The sequence below is a fragment of the Hemitrygon akajei genome, chromosome 27 (genome assembly GCF_048418815.1).
Source record: "Hemitrygon akajei chromosome 27, sHemAka1.3, whole genome shotgun sequence".
Taxonomy (NCBI): Eukaryota; Metazoa; Chordata; class Chondrichthyes; order Myliobatiformes; family Dasyatidae; genus Hemitrygon; species Hemitrygon akajei.
The window spans coordinates 12,251,257-12,271,156 of NC_133150.1; the positions used below are offsets into that span (position 1 = coordinate 12,251,257).

The 19,900-nt window shown below is 54.2% G+C and overlaps 1 long non-coding RNA gene across 1 annotated transcript in view; it reads right to left on the reverse strand.

Annotated features, from left to right (window-relative positions):
- Positions 1-18,197: 18,197 nt before the first annotated feature.
- The window catches only part of LOC140717122 (uncharacterized), a 33,578-nt gene continuing 31,875 nt past the window's right edge, over positions 18,198-19,900 (reverse strand). Inside the window, exon 4 of the long non-coding RNA XR_012096449.1 lies at positions 18,198-18,756. This is a non-coding gene — a long non-coding RNA (uncharacterized lncRNA). The remainder of the gene's footprint in view (positions 18,757-19,900) is intronic.

Genomic DNA, 19,900 nt, shown 5'->3' on the forward strand with positions numbered 1-19,900 from the left:
GAACTGTGGGATCTGCCTGCCTGCCTGCCCGGAACTGTGGGATCTGCCTGCCTGCCCGCCCGGAACTGTGGGATCTGCCTGCCTGCCGTGAACTGTGGGATCTGCCTGCCTGCCGTGAACTGTGGGATCTGCCTGCCTGCCTCCCTGCCCGGCCGGAACTGTGGGATCTGCCTGCCTGCCGTGAACTGTGGGATCTGCCTGCCTGCCGTGAACTGTGGGATCTGCCTGCCTGCCTCCCTGCCCGGCCGGAACTGTGGGATCTGCCTCCTTGCCTGCCTGCCCGGAACTGTGGGATCTGCCTCCCTGCCTGCCCGCCCGTAACTGTGTGATCTGCCTCCCTGCCTGCCCGGCCAGAACTGTGGGATCTGCCTCCCTGCCTGCCCGGCCGGAACTGTGGGGTCTGCCTGCCTGCCCGCCCGGAACTGTGGGATCTGCCTCCCTCCCTGCCCGGCCGGAACTGTGGGATCTGCCTGCCTGCCTGCCCGGAACTGTGGGATCTGCCTCCCTGCCTGCCCGGCCGGAACTGTGGGGTCTGCCTGCCTGCCCGGCCGGAACTGTGGGATCTGCCTCCCTCCCTGCCCGGCCGGAACTGTGGGATCTGCCTGCCTGCCTGCCCGGAACTGTGGGATCTGCCTGCCTGCCCGCCCGCCCGGAACTGTGGGATCTGCCTGCCTGCCCGCCCGCCCGGAACTGTGGGATCTGCCTGCCTGCCGTGAACTGTGGGATCTGCCTCCCTGCCTGCCCGCCCGGAACTGTGGGATCTGCCTGCCTGCCGTGAACTGTGGGATCTGCCTGCCTGCCGTGAACTGTGGGATCTGCCTCCCTGCCTGCCTGCCGTGAACTGTGGGATCTGCCTGCCTGCCGTGAACTGTGGGATCTGCCTGCCTGCCTCCCTGCCCGGCCGGAACTGTGGGATCTGCCTCCCTGCCTGCCCGGCCGGAACTGTGGGATCTGCCTGCCCGCCCGGCCGGAACTGTGGGATCTGCCTCCCTGCCTGCCCGGCCGGAACTGTGGGATCTGCCTGCCTGCCTGCCCGGAACTCTGACTGATGTGTCCTCTCTGTGCTCTCTACCTTCCTAACTCCTGAACTCCTACCCCTACCTCACCAGATCCTCACTCACTCTCCTCTTGTCTGTTCCATCACTCCTTCGCTCCATTCCACTTCTCCTTCACTACCCACTGCCCCCACCCTCCACTTCCCTTCTGCCATCACTCTGACTGACGTGTCCTATCCCAAGACCTCGCCAAGGACAAGGATATTAAAGCCATGCTCGAGGGTAGTCACATGCAGAAGCTCAGATCCAGATCGTGGAGGAAGACCCGGTTTTACAAGCTGCAGGAAGACTGTCAGACGGTGTGGTTCAATTCCAAAAAGATCCTGAGGTCAGCCAGGAGCCAAATGTGTGAGTGTTGCTCAAATCTTGGAGGGATGGTGTGAAGGCAAACGTATTTTAAATTAAGTTTTAAAAAATTGTCTTGGGCACCAACAATTGCAGGTATTAGTCCTTGATTCTTGGTATGGCACCACACTCAGGCCAGTAGAGTTACTGCTTCACTGCACCAGTGAACTAGATTCTATCTTTCATTGATTCTGTTTTGTTTGGAGATAGAGTACAGACAGGTCCTTCTGGCCCAATCAGCCACACCACCACCCAGCGGTCCACCTGTTTAGTGCCAGCCAAATCACAGGACAATTTACAACGACCAATTCACCTACTAACTGGTCGGTCTTTGGAGTGTGGGTAGAGACCAGAGCACCCGGAGGAAACCCCCACACTCACAGGAAGGACATGCATACTCCATACAGACAACACTGGAATGGACACACTGCAGTGGGTGCAGAGGCTCCCAGGGGTGGTGGCGAGAAAAGATCAAGATCAGCTTCATTTGTCACATGTGCATTGAAAGTAGAGTGAAATGCATCAAATCAAATCAGCGAAGGTTTTGCTGGGCAGCCCACAAAAGCATCACCATGTCCTAGTACCAACACGGCATGCCCACAACTCACTCATCTTACCTGAATATTTGCAATGGTAGCACCAGGAGCATGGCAACATTTGCAGGCTGTGTCCGGCACATCCTCGAATTGTGTTGCTCGTTGATGCAAATGAGGTGTTTCATTGTTCGCTACGATGTACATGAGACACATAAAGCTCATTTTACCTTAAATCCCAGAGGTTGGATTATAATCTGCCAAACAAAAGGAGCGAACTGGGGCGAGTCTCAGCAACTCTGCCAAAGTCACATGACTCCTGAGAGTCAATGCCACAGCCACCATCCATTCAACCACAGAGTCCACCAAGCTCGTCCCATTCGCTCACTTTTGGCCCAAATCCCTCTGAGCTTTTCCTAAACATGCACTTAACCAAAGGTCTGAAATATTATTATTCGACCTGCCACAACTCCATCGTCTGGTAGCTCACTCCATATGACAACACCCTGATGTCCCTTCTAAATCTTTCTCCTCGCACCTTAAACCTCTGTGCCCTAGTTTTTGGTTCCATGTCCCTGGGTAAAGATTATGTGTATTGGCCCTCATCATTTTCCTCACTTCAGTCTCTGGGCATTCCAAGGAATAAAGTTCAAGTTTGAGTTTATTGCCATGTGACAGTAATTATCTACAACCAAACGAAACAACGTTACTCCGAACCACAGTGCACCTACTAAATATATATCACACTTGACACATAGACAAAAGGTGAGAGTCTGAGCCTGCCCAACCTCTCCCTATTAACTCAGACCCTCGGGTCTTGGCTGCAGACAGGAAAATCTTCTCTCAACTCTTTCCAGTTGAATCATGCATTTTGCAAAACAGGCTAAACTGTACACAGTACTCCAAACACAGTCTCTGCCACTGCAACAGAATGCCCCGACTTCAACACTCACTGTGCTTTTTCTGACGACAAAGAAAGAATATTAGCTTAAGCAGTTTCTACTGTGTCATCAAGCATCCACAGCTCATTAAGTGGTGCCAGAAGCACCCATGGGTGGGGTGGAAGGGTGGCAATGTGTGTGCGCTAATATCCGTGAACCTGGGGGTTGTGCAACCTCCCTTGTGGACTGGGCTAGCCGGGGGAGAAAGTGAGAGCAAGGGTGCCCTTCCAGGCTGTAGGCTCACACAGGTGCTTGTAGAACCGATTCCTGCCCCGTGTCCAGGAGTCAGAGTTACTCCAGCCCCAGGCTCTTGTCAGGGTGCACTCGGGCCCAGTTAAAACTGGCTAAGGCAGCAACAGTGTTATTCACCACACCACAGTGAGGAACACACTGACCCAAACTCCACCGGTCCTGATGAAGGGTCTCGACCTGAAACGTCAAACATCGACTGTTCATTTCCCTCCATAGAAGCCACCTACTATGCTGTGTTCCTCCAGCAATTTGTGTGTGTGTGTGTGTGTCTGTGTGTGTGTGCGCGCGCGCGTGCGTACTGCGCAGGATAACAACTCTCCAATTCCTTCAGCATTCCACAGGCAGAAGAACTTTCAGACGATAGGACCCACATGTTGCAATATTCTCCTCCTAAGCTCCTTTGTCTCTCAGCTCCTGGTCCATTTCCATTTCTCTGTTCATCCAGGTTTCCCACAAACATGACATGAGGCATATCCATCAGGCAGGAGCTAGGGAAACCTGAAGCAACAGGTAGGAAGGGGCAGAACCCCCGCCGGGCAGTGGCAGTCCGGCCGGAGCCGCCCGACGGAGGCAACGGGTAGGAAGCTGGGTCCAGGGTAAGTAGCAGAACTACGGTGATCCACCGGGTACGTTGGTAAAGGCAACCGAAAGCGCGGTTAAGACGAATAAGACTGAACGGCAGGTCCAGCACACCCGAGAGGAGCAGGAAAAGCATGACGAACCGGGAAAAACAGGATAAACCAACTTCGGAGCAAACAAGGAGTAGACGAACCAGGTATAGAGCTGGTTAAACCAGCTTCGGAGCTCACCAGATACAAAACAAAATGACAACTCGCCCGGTCTCCGTCCCACGGCCCCTTATAAACACCTGCGGCCGAATTGGCCACAGGTGTGCCTCCTTGATCCAGGATGATCTTAACAGGCTCAAAGGGGCCGGGAGGGACAGCTGCAAGACCTGGAGTCCGGAGCATTTCGGACCGGATCGAGACCTGGAACGCGGATTCTGGACCGGACCCTGACAATAGATAGATAGATAGATAGATAGATAGATAGATAGCTAGATAGATAGATACTTTATTCATCCCCATGGGGAAATTCAACTTTTAAAATAATACTGAGAAAAACATTACTAACTAATGGAATCTGTGGATGCTGAGGGCCTGGGGGAACTAAAGGTCATGTAGGGGAAGCAAACAGAAAAGTATTGTAACATGGGGATGTGCCTTTGACCTCCTACATGGGGTAGGGGTGGACCTGGCGCTCTCTCCCTGGCTCTGTGTTGTGGCAAACTGCTAGATAGATGCTTGATCAGCCATTCTCTCCTCTTCATGCGGCAGTTTCTCTGCATCAATTTGGAAATGCCACGGATCCAATGACTGGCCTCGTCGGCGTCGGTGCCACCAGATCCAAGTTCTTCCTGCTGCCTTTAAATATTATGCTAAAGCATTGGTCGGTGGGTATTTCTGCGGCATACCGCTGTATTCCCTCCGTCTGATGACCAGGTTTCAACTCCTTGATATCGTCAATGGAGAATGCAAGGGAGGGAGCAAAACAGCGGCAGAGATCAGAACAAGAGATTCAGACACATTCATAAGCACAAGACATTCTGCAGAAGCTGGAAATTCAGAGTAACACACACACACACACACAAAGTTATTTATTCACAGTACTCTATCTATTTAGAGATACTCTGTAGGACTGGCCCTTCTGCCCCAAAAAGCCACATTGCCCAACACCCCACCTATTTAACACCAGCCTAACCGCAGGAAAATTTCCAATCACCAATCAGCCTTCTTTGAACTACAGGAGGAAACCCACATGGTCACAGGGAGAATATAAAAACTCCTTACACACAGCACTGGTATTGAACTCTGAATTATTAAGTATCCACTCCCAGCCCCCCATCCCTGACCGAGCAGCAACTGCATCGCACAAACCCCTCTGCTATTGTGGTGCCCTAAGATGCCGGAGGAACTCTGCAGGTCAGGCAGTATCTATGGAGAGGAGTAAAGAGTCAACACTTTAGGCCAACATCCTCCATCAGGATGAATCCTGCAGACGAGTCTCACTGTGTGTGTGTGTGTTCTACCCCTTCCTACCCTTTGCTTCCGTCGAGCTGTTCCGGCTGAACTGCCGCTGCCCGGCGGGGGTTCTGCCCCTTCCTACCCGTTGCTTCTGTCGGGTGGGTCTGGCTGGACTGCCGCTGCCCAACGGGGATTCTGCCTTTTCCAACTCTTGTTTCCCAATGGTTCTGACCTGCACCTCCCAGGTGTCCAGGACTGGCTCAGGCCTCTGTGCTTTCCGCCTGGGCCTCGCCCCGGCCCTGGATCCATGTGGCCCGCCCTAGGGACTCCTACCCTTTCCTCCCCTCATTTCCCATGCATTGTGCCCCGCACCTGTCCAAGTGTCCGGGACTGGCGCAGGCCTGTGACATCTGCCTGCCTGCCCCAAACTGTGGGATCTGCCTCCCTGCCTGCCCCGAACTGTGGGATCTGCCTGCCTGCCCGGCTGGAACTTTGGGATCTGCCTCCCTGCCTGCCCGGCCGGAACTCTGGGATCTGCCTCCCTGCCTGCCCAGAACAGTGGGATCTGCCTGCCTGCCTGCCCGGAACTCTGGGATCTGCCTCCCTGCCCGCCCGGAACTGTGGGATCTGCCTCCCTGTCTGCCCACCCGGAACTCCGGGATCTGCCTCCCTGCCTGCCTGCCCCGAACTGTGGGATCTGCCTGCCTGCCTGCCCCGAACTGTGAGATCTGCCTACCTTCCCTGAACTGTGAGATCCGCCTCCCTGCCCGCTCCGAACTGTGGGATCTTCCTCCCTGCCTGCCCCGATCCGTGAGATCTGCCTGCATGTCTACCTGCCCCGAAGGGTGGGATCTGCCGGCCCGCCCCGAATGGTGGAATCTGCCTGCCTGCGCTGAAATGTGGGATCTGCCTGCCTGCCTGCCCCGAACTGTGGGATCTGCCTACCTGCCTGCCTGCCCTGAAATGTGGGATCTGCCTGCCTGCCTGCCCCGAACTGTGGCATCTGCCTGCTTGCCTGCCTGCCCTGAACTGTGGGATCTGCCTGCCTGCCCCAAACGGTGAGATCTGCCTGCCTGCCTGCCCCGAACTGTGGGATCTGCCTGCCTGCCCGCTCTGAACTGTGGGATCTGCCTGCCTGCCTGCCCCGAACTGTGGGATCTGCCTGCCTGCCTGTCCGGAACTGCGGGATCTGCCTGCCTGCCCCGAACTGTGGGATCTGCCTGCCTGCCCCGAACTGTGGGATCTGCCTGCCTGCCCCGAACTGTGGGATCTGCCTGCCTGCCCCGAACTGTGAGATCTGCCTGCCTGTCCGGAACTGCGGGATCTGCCTGCCTGCCCCGAACTGTGGGATCTGCCTGCCTGCCCTGAACTGTGGGATCTGCCTGCCTGCCCCGAACTGTGGCATCTGCCTGCCTGTCTGCCCCGAACTGTGGGATCTGCCTGCCTGCCCCGAACTGTGGGATCTGCCTGCCTGTCTGCCCGGAACTGTGGGATCTGCCTGCCTGCCCCGAACTGTGGGATCTGCCTGCCTGCCCGCCCCGAACTGTGGGATCTGCCTGCCTGCCCCGAACTGTGGGATTTGCCTGCCTGCTCTGAACTGTGGGATCTGCCTGCCTGCCCGCCCCGAACTGTGGGATCTGCCTGCCTGCCCCGAACTGTGGGATCTGCCTGCCTGCCTGCCCGGAACTGTGGGATCTGCCTGCCTGCCCCAAACTGTGGGATGTGCCTGCCTGCCTGCCCCGAACTGTGGGATCTGCCTGCCTGCCCCAAACTGTGGGATGTGCCTGCCTGCCCCGAACTGTGGGATTTGCTTGCCTGCCTGCCCCGAACTGTGGCATCTGCCTGCCTGGCCGGAACTGTGGGATCTGCCTGCCTGCCTGCCCGGAACTGTGGCATCTGCCTGCCTGCCGTGAACTGTGGGATCTGCCTGCCTGCCTGCCCCGAACTGTGGCATCTGCCTGCCTGCCCCGAACTGTGGGATCTGCCTGCCTGCCCAGAACTGTGGGATCTGCCTGCCTGCCCCGAACTGTGGGATCTGCCTGCCTGCCCCAAACTGTGGGATCTGCCTGCCTGCCCAGAACTGTGGGATCTGCCTGCCTGCCCAGAACTGTGGGATCTGCCTGCCTGCCTGCCCCGAACTGTGGGATCTGCCTGCCTACCTGCCCCGAACTGTGGGATCTGCCTCCCTGCCCGCCCGAACTGTGGGATCTGCCTGCCTGCCTGCCCCGAACTGTGGGATCTGCCTGCCTGCCCAGAACTGTGGGATCTGCCTGCCTGCCCCGAACTGTGGGATCTGCCTGCCTGCCCAGAACTGTGGGATCTGCCTGCCTGCCCAGAACTGTGGGATCTGCCTGCCTGCCTGCCCCGAACTGTGGGACCTGCCTGCCTACCTGCCCCGAACTGTGGGATCTGCCTCCCTGCCCGCCCGAACTGTGGGATCTGCCTGCCTGCCTGCCCCGAACTGTGGGATCTGCCTGCCTGCCCGGCCGAACTGTGGGATCTGCCTGCCTGCCTGCCCCGAACTGTGGGATCTGCCTGCCTGCCTGCCCCGAACTGTGGGATCTGCCTGCCTGCCCCGAACTGTGGGATCTGCCTCCCGGCCCCGAACTGTGGGATCTGCCTGCCTGCCCAGAACTGTGGGATCTGCCTGCCTGCCTGCCCCGAACTGTGGGATCTGCCTGCCTGCCTGCCCCGAACTGTGGGATCTGCCTGCCTGCCTGCCCGCCCGAACTGTGGGATCTGCCTGCCTGCCTGCCCCGAACTGTGGGATCTGCCTGCCTGCCCGGAACTGTGGGATCTGCCTGCCTGCCCCGAACTGTGGGATCTGCCTGCCTGCCTGCCCCGAACTGTGGGATCTGCCTGCCTGCCTGCCCCGAACTGTGGGATCTGCCTGCCTGCCCGGAACTGTGGGATCTGCCTGCCTGCCTGCCCCGAACTGTGGGATCTGCCTGCCTGCCTGCCCGCCCGAACTGTGGGATCTGCCTGCCTGCCTGCCCCGAACTGTGGGATCTGCCTGCCTGCCTGCCCCGAACTGTGGGATCTGCCTGCCTGCCCCGAACTGTGGGATCTGCCTGCCTGCCCCGAACTGTGGGATCTGCCTGCCCGCCCCGAACTGTGGCATCTGCCTGCCCGCCCCGAACTGTGGGATCTGCCTGCCTGCCTGCCCCGAACTGTGGGATCTGCCTGCCTGCCTGCCCCGAACTGTGGGATCTGCCTGCCTGCCCCGAACTGTGGGATCTGCCTGCTTGCCTGCCCCGAACTGTGGGATCTGCCTGCCTGCCCCGAACTGTGGGATCTGCCTGCCTGCCCCGAACTGTGGGATCTGCCTGCCTGCCCCGAACTGTGGGATCTGCCTGCCTGCCCCGAACTGTGGGATCTGCCTGCTTGCCTGCCTGCCCGGAACTGTGGGATCTGCCTGCCTGCCCAGAACTGTGGGATCTGCCTGCCTGCCCGGAACTGTGGGATCTGCCTGCCTACCTGCCCGGAACTGTGGGATCTGGCTGCCCGCCCCGAACTGTGGCATCTGCCTGCTTGCCTGCCCCGAACTGTGGGATCTGCCTGCCTGCCCCGAACTGTGGGATCTGCCTGCCTGCCTGCCCCGAACTGTGGGATCTGGCTGCCCGCCCCGAACTGTGGCATCTGCCTGCTTGCCTGCCCCGAACTGTGGGATCTGCCTGCCTGCCCTGAACTGTGGGATCTGCCTGCCTGCCCCGAACTGTGGGATCTGCCTGCCTGCCCCGAACGGTGGGATCTTCTTGCCTGCCTGCCCCGAACTGTGGGATCTGCCTGCCTGCCCCGAACGGTGGGCTCTTCTTGCCTGCCTGTCGCGAACTGTGGGATCCTCCTGCCTGCCTGTCTGCCTCGTCTGAACTCTTGGATCCTCCTGCTTGCCTGCTTCTTCTGAACTCTTGGATCCAGCCCCGCCTGCATTAACCCTTACATGCCATGGCATCCCCATCCTGTCCTCCCCCTAGTACTTCAGTGTCTGCGTCCTGCGTTTGGATCCATACGGCCCCCGTTCCTGACCAATATATAGTCAATCTTTAGGTTTTAACATTGTTATGAGTGATGGACAGACCTGATGGACAATGGGGTGCAGAGTTAACCATTCCCAACCCCCTCCTGAGAACTACGAACTATTGCTGTTGCTATGCTGCTCATGAGAGAGAGACAGTTGATTTACTGTATTATGACTCTTTCTGGATTATTTACTTTCTACTACAAGGACTGTACTTTACTCGTTAGCATTCCTCAGGAGATAGCAGGAGTGGCCTGATTTGATGGACACGGTCATTCAGAGTTGATGGATAGCCGAGACCCCGTGAGTGGGGATAAAAGACAGGTCTGGAGAGACACCCTTCAGACACACCAGTGGACACTGACTGAGTGTTGGGAACCCACAGAAAGGTGGGGAGTTTCGGAGACCGAACCAGGAGATCGGTCAGTAAAGCTCACAGTGTTACAGCAGGGCCGGTGGGGACTTGTGTGCGTGTCCACTCATGCCAGAGTGACGAGTCCACCACAGAAGAACGGTCTAGCTGAAGACCAGAGGGGTCATAACTGAATGGCCACAACGACACGATGGATTAAGGAAGCAAAGGAAGGTTTGGCTGCTGTAGCTGTTACCTCTCGCTCGCTCTCTCTCTCTGCCACGATTTCAACACAACAACCATAACTACTTCAGCATTTATGAACTTAACTTTATACTTTTCTATGACAATTCATTTACCCCTAGACATTGATAGAGCTTGTTTATTATTGCTTATTATTATTCCTACACTTTTAGGTTTATTATTGCTAACCTGTGTTATATGTATATTTGCATTATTGGTATTGTTTTGCTTACTTTACTAATAAACTCTTTTGAATATAGTACCACCAGACTCCAACGGATTCCTCAGTCTCTGCTGGTCTGACACCCAGTTACGGGGTACGTAACAACATGTTATAGGTATTATAGGCTAAACTTAATGTTATAGGTGTTTATGAAATGTAAAACTACTTTAAAGATCTGAATGAGATACTTTATTGATATAATATTCTTCCAATCATCAACAAAAATACACAATATTTTGATTTTACAACCAATGCTGATGGTGGATGAAACCCTGTTTGCAAAATACATCGAGCACTGCATTTTAAATGAGTAATGAATCCTCTATGTCGTCCTACCATCAAAGAAGGATGCTTCCTTACACAAGCTATGATATTTTCCAGTGGAATTTTGTTTTTCAAAAATAGTTTCACCTTTTGTATCTGTCTCTAACTGTCAGGAAAAAAGCATTTCCTCACTGGTGTAATCTCATGTGAAAAAGTATCAATATTAAATATACATGTAAAAATAGAACTATATTTTTAGGCAGGTTCTATGACAGTGTCATAGAGTCTGAGCAAAGTACAGCACAGAAACAGGCCCTTCAGCCCATCTAGTCCATGCCTAACTAAGCTGCCTTCTCCTATCGATCAGAGAAGATTCACAAGAATGATTCCAGGAATGAAAGGGTTACCGTATGAGGAACGTCTGGCAGCTCTTGGGCTGTATTCCCTGGAGTTCAGGAGAATGAGGAGGGATCTCACTGAAACATTCCAAATGTTATAAGGCCTGAACAGATTAGATATGGCAGTTATTTCCCATGGTAGGGGAGCCTAGCAAAAGAGGGCACGACTTCAGGATTGAAGGATCAGGGATGTGGAGAAATTACTTTAGTCAGAGGGTGGTATGTCTGTGGAATTTCTTGCTATGAGTGGCTCTGGAGACCAAGTCATTGGATGCATTTAAGGCAGAGACAAATAGGTTCTTAATTAGCCAGTGCATCACAGGTTATGGGGAGAAGGCAGGGGAGTGGGGATGCCTGGGAGAATTGGATCAACCTGGTAGCTTATTCACAATCTCACAATCCTAGACCCTAGGTTTAATCCTATAAACCTCAGGTGCTGTCCTTGTGGAGTTTCTGCATTCTCACTGTGACCATATAGACTTCCTCTGAGTATTCCAGCTCCTATTGGCTAAACTAGGTCAAATTCTGCCTTGATATCAAAGACAGTTATTCCTGACCCTCCTATGGAATTCAGCTTTCCAGTGCCTCTTTGGACCAAGGGTGTGATGAACGCAAGAACATTAGAACTAAGAGCACAAGTAAACCACCTGGCCTTTTGAACCTGCTCTGCCATTCAATAAGATCATGGCTGGTCTGGCCATGAACTCAAGTTCCACTTACCACCCTTTTCCCCACAGCCCCTGCGATGCAAAACTCTGTCTGAGTCTTATGTAACTGGGTGACCGTCGAATCTTATTCATTATCGTTAAAAGTGTACTTAGGCATCCATCTGCAGGCTTGTTGTGAAAACTTTAAAGACTTGAGCTTTTACTATGTTACGCTCAGAGGACACACCAGTTGAATTTGATTTAAATGAAGAAATTAGGGAATTGCGTAGTAGGTTTGATAAAGCCATGGCAACCATAGATACATTAAGCAAAAGGTCCTATGTATATGGCCCAAGGGAAAAGACACATCTTTCCATTGACGGGGGATGTTGAGAAAGATGGGAGGCCTGTTGATGACTTTATTGAAGAAGTACAATGTGCACTTCATTGCAGAAATTAGTCTGACCAGGATCAGTATGACTTTGTTATGTCCCTGCTCAGGGGTGCAGCCTTAGAGGAAGCACGTATGCACAGTGATGCTGAGGAAGACCGGGCTGATGACTTGTTCACCTATCTCAGGGAAGCTTTCAGAGACAGCGTAGTGCACCCCAGCTCTGGCATAGCTTCTACAGTCGCAACCGGCGTGAGGTTTCTGGTAAACTATGCGTATACCTGTCTGGACACGCCCCTCTGCTGACTGCTCCTGTGGCTCCTCACACAGACCCCTGTATAAAGGCAATTGGAGGCTCTGTCTCCAGGATGTCGTGTGGTGGGCTCTTGCTGCTGACGGTGCTTTCTTCTAGCCAATAAAAGCCTACCTTGACTCACGTCTCTGAGAGTTATTGATGGTGCATCAATTTTATTAGCTGGAATTTTAAAACATGGAGAGCATTTTACGACCGGACAGATTGGACATTGATCCTCAAGCCCCAGGAGCAGCCTTTGAACTCTGGCTTGCATGCTTCCAATCGTACTTGGAAGAGATTCCCGTGACTCAGCCTGCTATCATGCACAAAATCCTCCTTTCCAGAGTCAGTCCGAAGGTATACCCCCTTATCAGGGACCTGCCAACCTACCAAGGGGCACTGGACGCCCTCAAAAGACAGTACCTGCGGCCGGTGAACACCGTCTTTGCAAGAGATCGCTTAGCAATGCGGCGGCAGCGGGCCGGAGAGTCGAGCGCTGAGTTTGTCCGGGCCCTACAGACACTTGTGCGGGCCTGCGACTGCAGGAGACTGATGGCGGAACAGCATGCGGAGCTCCTGGTACGAGACGCCTTCGTTACGGGAATCAGGTCCGTGTACGTGCACCAGTGGCTGCTGGAAAATGCCGATCTTACCTTACGCTCGGCGATCGAGCTGGCCAACACGCTGGAGGCTGCTCTGCACAACGCTGACTCTGTCCTGCCGCGCGATCCCTCGCCGGCCCTGTGGACGCCGCAGACTCCGCCACCTGGCCAATCGACCTCAGCTGCTGCCACTCGCGAGTTCACGAACTCCCCGAAACCCTCTGGTGAAGCGACCACAGCTGCTGCCAGTCACAAGTCCGCGCAGTGTTACTTCTGTGGACTCGAAAAGCACCCCCGAAAACGCTGCCTGGCCCGAGAAGTTACTTGCTCCAGCTGCGGAAAGAAGGGCCATTTCACCAAGGTCTGTAAGTCTAAACCACGAGCGGGGTCAAGCATCACTGCGTGCGAGGCATGGGGGTCGCCATCTTGGTTGCCGCCATCTTGCCTGCCCACCTCGTGCAAGGCATGGCGGCGGCCATCTTTGTTGGCGCCACCTCGCCCCGCCTCCAATCCACGGGTGCTTACCGGGCACCAAGACGGCAATTCAACTCTGGCCTCCGTAACCCTCGACCAAAGCGCCCCACACCAGCTTGCAAGGTCAATGATGGAGATCCTGGTGGAGGGGCACAGGACTAGCTGCCTGTTTGGCACGGGCAGCACTGAGAGTTTTATTCACCCAGACACGGTGCAACGCTGCGGACTCGTGACACAGCCGGTAAGCTAGAGGATCATCATTGCTTCTGGGTCATATTCCACACACATCCGGGGGGTTGTGTAGCGACATTGGTGGTGCAGGGCACAGAATATCGGAACTTTGCGCTACTGGTCACGCCTCAACTGTGTGCGCCTGTGCTATTGGGGCTGGACTTCCAGAGCCACCTAAAAAGTGTGACTATGGCATATGACGGGCCCCTCCCACCACTCACTGTCAGGAATCCTCAGTTTTGTGGGACTTCGTCATATACCCCGCTACTGACCACACACACACACCGACCCACACATCCCACCCAGCACCATGCCGACAGCTGCGCTACTGACACCACTTGCAGCCTCTCCACCCTCAAGATCCCTCCCCCACCACTGTTCGCCAACCTGACCCCCGACTGTAAACCTGTGGCAACTAAAAGCAGGAGGTACAGCGCGGGGGACAGGGCCTTCATTAAGTCGGAGGTGCAGCGGCTGCTCAGGGAGGGGATCATTGAGCCAAGCACAATCCCTTGGAGGGCCCAGGTGGTCGTTGTTCGGAACGGGCAGAAAAATAGGATGGTCGTGGACTATAGCCAGACCATCAATAGGTTCACGCAGCTTGACGCGTACCCCCTACCCCGCATCGCGGATATGGTCAACCAGATAGCTCAGTACAAGATGTACTCGACAATAGATCTGAAATCCGCTTACCACCAGCTCCCCATCCGCCCAGAGGACCGCCCCTACACTGCCTTCGAGGTGGGCGGCAGGCTCTATCACTTCCTGTGCGTCCCCTTCGGTGTCACGAATGGTGTCTCGGTCTTCCAGAGGGAAATGGACCGGATGGTGAACCAGTGCCAACTGAAGGCCATATTTCCATATCTGGATAATATCACCATCTGTGGTCACGACTGGCCGGATCACAACACCAACCTCCAACGATTTTTCCAAGTGGCCAAAGCTCTGAACCTTACCTATAATAGGGACAAGTGTGTGTTCGGAACCACCCGACTCGCTATCCTTGGGTATGTCGTGGAGGACAAGGTCATTGGCCCTGATCCTGACCGTATGCGCCCCCTGTTAGAACTCCCTCTTCCCACCACTCCCAGACGGTGCCTGGGCTTCTTTTCCTATTACGCCCATTACGCAGACAAGGCCCGCCCCCTGGTCAAGTCCACCACTTTTCCCCTCTCTGCCGAGGCCCGCGCGTCCTTCAGCTGCATTAAAGGGGACATTGCCAAAGCAACGATGCATGCGGTGGACGAGACCATTCCCTTCCAAGTAGAGAGTGACGCCTCTGACTTCACGCTGGCTGCTACCCTCAATCAGGCAGGCAGGCCAGTAGCATTCTTTTCTCGTACCCTTCAAGGCTCTGAAATTCGGCACTCCGCGGTGGAGAAAGAAGCCCAGGCCATAGTGGAAGCTATTAGGCACTGGAGGCACTATCTCGCCGGCAAAAGGTTCACCTTGCTGACCGACCAGCGCTCAGTTGCATTCATGTTCAGCAAACAACAGCGGGGCAAAATCAAAAATGATAATTTTTGCGGTGGAGAATATAACTCTCCACCTACAACTAGGATATCCTGTATCGGCCTGGAAGACTCAATGAGCCCCCTGATGCCCTATCCTGGGGAGCGTGTGCCAGCGCGCAGCTCGACCAGCTATGCGCACTCCATGCAGATCTTTGCCACCCGGGGGTCACCCGATTTTACCATTTCGTGAAAGCCCGGAACCTGCCGTACTCCCTTGAGGACATCAGGACGATGACCAGGGACTGCCAAGTCTGCGCTGAGTGCAAACCGCACTTCTACCATCCTGAAAAGGCGCAACTTATCAAGGCCACCCGCCCCTTTGAGCGACTGAGTGTTGACTTTAAGGGCCCCCTTCCCTCCACCGACTCAATGTCTACTTTCTCAACATTATCGACAAGTACTCGCGGTTCCCCTTTGCCATCCCCTGCCCCGACACCACTGCCACGTCCGTCATAAAAGCCCTGCGCCAGCTCTTCACTCTGTTCGGATATCCCTGCTATATCCACAGTGATAGAGGGTCCTCCTTTATGAGTGATGAGCTGCGCCAGTACCTGCTGGTTAGGGGCATTGCTACTAGTAGGACCACGAGCTATAATCCCCGGGGTAATGGACAGGTGGAGAGGGAGAATGCCACAGTGTGGAAGGCCACACTTTTAGCCCTTAAGTCAAAGGGATTGCCGGTCTCTCGATGGCAGGAGGTCCTCCCCAAGGCACTCCACTCCATTCGCTCCCTGTTATGTACGTCCACCAATGCCACCCCTCACGAACGCCTATTCTCTTTTCCCAGGAAGTCTGTCACTGGGACCACCCTACTGGCTTGGCTGACATCCCCAGGGCCAGTGCTGCTCCGGAAACACGCGAGGAGCAATAAATACTCCCCACTGGTCGAGAGGGTTCACCTTCTACATGCGAACCCCCAGTATGCCTACGTGGTCTTACCTGATGGGCGGGAGGACACGGTCTCCGTCCGCGACCTGGCGCCCGCAGGAGCAGCAGACCACTACCCCAAACACACCACAGTAACTACGAACCCTGTACCCACCGAGGTGTATACCCACCTGACACTGCGCACACCGAGCCCTACACAGACTCCTCACGACATTCCCATACCGGGCGCCTCGCACACGCATGAGGGATCACCGATGCCTAAAGGGCTGACACCTCGTCAGGCCGGAACCAGCACAACCACCGTCTCCGGTGCAATGTAGATCGCAGCGACAGATTCGACCACCTGATAGACTTAACCTGTGAATATACTTGTAAGACACTTCACCCCATGGGGACTCTCTTTTAACACAAAGGGGGGGGTGAATGTGGTGAACTACATATACCTGTCTGGACACGCCCCCCCCCCCCGCTGACTGCTCCTGTGGCTCCTCCCACAGACCCCTGCTGACTGCTCCTGTGGCTCCTCCCACAGACCCCTGCTGACTGCTCCTGTGGCTCCTCCCACAGACCCTGCTGACTGCTCCTGTGGCTCCTCCCACAGACCCCCTGCTGACTGCTCCTGTGGCTCCTCCCACAGACCCCCTGCTGACAGCTCCTGTGGCTCCTCCCACAGACCCCCGCTGACTGCTCCTGTGGCTCCTCCCACAGACCCCTGCTGACAGCTCCTGTGGCTCCTCCCACAGACCCCCTGCTGACTGCTCCTGTGGCTCCTCCCACAGACCCCTGCTGACTGCTCCTGTGGCTCCTCCCACAGACCCCCGCTGACTGCTCCTGTGGCTCCTCCCACAGACCCCCTGCTGACTGCTCCTGTGGCTCCTCCCATAGACCACTGTTTGGACAGCTCCTGTGGCTCCTCCCACAGACCCCTGCTGACTGCTCCTGTGGCTCCTCCCACAGACCCCCTGCTGACTGCTCCTGTGGCTCCTCCCACAGACCCCCGCTGACTGCTCCTGTGGCTCCTCCCACAGACCCCCTGCTGACTGCTCCTGTGGCTCCTCCCACAGACCCTGCTGACTGCTCCTGTGACTCCTCCCACAGACCCCTGCTGACTGCTCCTGTGGCTCCTCCCACAGACCCCTGCTGACTGCTCCTGTGGCTCCTCCCACAGACCCCTGCTGACTGCTCCTGTGGCTCCTCCCACAGACCCCTGCTGACTGCTCCTGTGGCTCCTCCCACAGACCCCTGCTGACTGCTCCTGTGACTCCTCCCACAGACCCCTGCTGACTGCTCCTGTGGCTCCTCCCACAGACCCCTGCTGACTGCTCCTGTGGCTCCTCCCACAGACCCCTGCTGACTGCTCCTGTGGCTCCTCCCACAGACCCCTGCTGACTGCTCCTGTGGCTCCTCCCACAGACCCCTGCTGACTCCTCCCACAGACCCCTGCTGACTGCTCCTGTGGCTCCTCCCACAGACCCCTGCTGACTGCTCCTGTGGCTCCTCCCACAGACCCCTGTATAAAGGCGATTGGAGGCACTGCTCTTCCTTCAGTCTCCAGGATGTTGTGGGCTCTTGCTGCTGATGGTGCTTTCTTCCAACTGATAAAAGCCTACCTTGACTCACGTCTCCGAGTTATTGATGGTGCATCAATGGTTAACATACCCATACGCAGAGATGCTTTCTGTAACTCTTGCCAGACCCACAAACCCGATTCAACATTATACTGGAAGACCACAATCTGTGCGGATAGGTAATAACATCTCCTCCTCATTGACAATCAACTCTGCTGCGCCTCAGATGTGTGCTTAGCCAATTGCTCTACTCTACTCTAAGGCCATGACTCTGTGGCCAGGCACAGCTCAAATACCATCTAGAAATTTGCTGATGATGGCAGAATCTCAGATAGTGATGAGGAGTAGAGTGAGAAATACCAGCAAGTAGAGTGTTGTTGCAGTAACAACCTTGCACTCAATGTCAGTAAGACTATAGAACTGATTGTGGATTTCAGAAAGGGTAAGACGACGGAACACAAACCAATCCTCAGAGGGATCAGAAGTGGAGAGAGTGAGCAATTTCAGGTTCCTTGGTGTCAATATCTGACAATATGTGGTCTGAACATATTGATGCAGCTATAATGAAGGCGAGACCAGCAGCTATATTTCATGAGGAGTTTGAGAAGATCTGGTTTGTCACCTAAAACACTCAAACTTCTACAGATGTAGAATGGAGAACATTCTGACAGGCTGCATCAGCTTCTGGTATGGGGTAGGGCTACCGCACAGGAGCAAAAGAAGCTATAGAAAATTGTAAGTCAGCTCTATCATAGGTATTAACCACCGTAGTATACCCCCATCACCCAGACATGCCCTCTTCTCATTGTTACTGTTGACAAGGAGGTACAGAAGCCTGAAAACACACACAGCAATTCAAGAACAGCATCTTTCCCTCTGCCATCAGATTTTTAAATGGTTGTTGAACCAATGAAGACGACATCACTTTATTTTGTTTTAGTACTGCTATTTTTAATTTAACTATTTAACAAACATATATTTACTGTAATTCAAGTTTTTATCATGTATTGCATTGTATTGCTGCCACTAAGTTAACAAATCTCACAACAGATATTAGTGATCTGAAACTATTGAAACATCCATACTGATTGTATCAACAATATTGATAACCACCGCATTATTGTCTTATGTAAGGAATGTCACTTGGATGGGAGTTTATTCCCATGTGCCTACTACCTTTGCTCTTCCACACGGGGTGGGAGCAGACTTGGGGACTGCTGTCAGTGAAGATATTGGGTGAAGTGGCACCCTCCCTCTGTGGTGTACCCGCTGGCACAGACCACAAATGACGTTGGTCCAGTCGCACTCTCCTGTTGATGCTGCAGTCTCTCTCCTTGAGTTTGGTGAAGTCATAGATCCAGTGGCAGGCCTCTGTCCATGTTTTCCTTCCTGCCTTTGAAGACAATGGTGAAGCAGCGGCTGGTGGGCATCTCCTTGGCGTACCACTGCATGACCTCTGACTGATGACCTGGCTTCAACTCCTGGATATTGTCACATTCTGCAGGGGTTCAGGGATGGGGATGGAGGGGTGGAGAGAAACAACAGCAGAGATCAGAATGGGAGATTCAGGTTCATAAAGAGATTCTGCTGATCCTGGGAATTCACAGTAACACAATTTGCTTATTATTTATTTAGAAATATAGCACGGAGTCAGTCCCTCTGTCCCAATGAGCAGCACCACCCAACAGCTCACCTACTGAACTCTAGCTGAATCACTGGACAATTTACAATGACCAGTTATGTTTCTGTAGCACAAATCCTTCACTATTGGTGGTGATGAGGGCCTCTGTCAGTCAGAGTTGACCATGGATGTTGTGTCCTAGGTGTCTGGGTACGCAAGTCTGGGCAGTGCCACATAGAGAGCAAGCTCCCCCCCTCCACACATCTGATGAATCCAAAGCCAGAGACCGATACAGTTTGATACCAGAAGCATCACAGAAGTTGCCAGTCAGCATTGAACTCAGTATGGAATGCCTTAGGTATTCCAGTTCTAGATTTTTCCCTCAGGGTTTACTCCCAAAGCCTTCTGCATGAGTGGGCAAGGCAGCAGACCTTTGAGATCAGAGTTTTCCTTCTCTTAGATGAGCTGCCAACCACAGTTGCCGAGCCTCATCGACACAAAGTTACTGATTTTAAGGTGACAGTAACCCTCCGTTTCCCTTCTGCCATTAGTAGAAATGGTTTCGATGGGCTTGTTAGCTAAACCACACGTGAATACCAGTAGCTGAATTTGGTTATCAGAGGCACATGGCACTGGGAGCACTTAATAGATAATGGAATCTTGTCCCCATACCACCCCTGGCTATAACAACCTTAAAATAGTAAATAATTCCTTGCTAACCTAATCCTTTCTACCTACACAATGTCCATATCTTTGAGCCTTTTCAAATATCTCCATTATAATTGCCTCTACTGCTATCCCTGGCAGCAACACTCTGTGTGGGAGAAAAAAACCACCTGTCCCATATATTTCTTCTGAATTTACCACTTCTCATCTTAAGTACATGACCTCTATTCCATTATCCAGTCTGAGTATACAACTTCAATTGGAGCTATTATCAGTAACGTCCTTTGGCACACCAGACATTCCCTCTTCGGCAGGTAGCCCTCATGCAGTAAATACCTAAGTCCAAGTTTGTGCT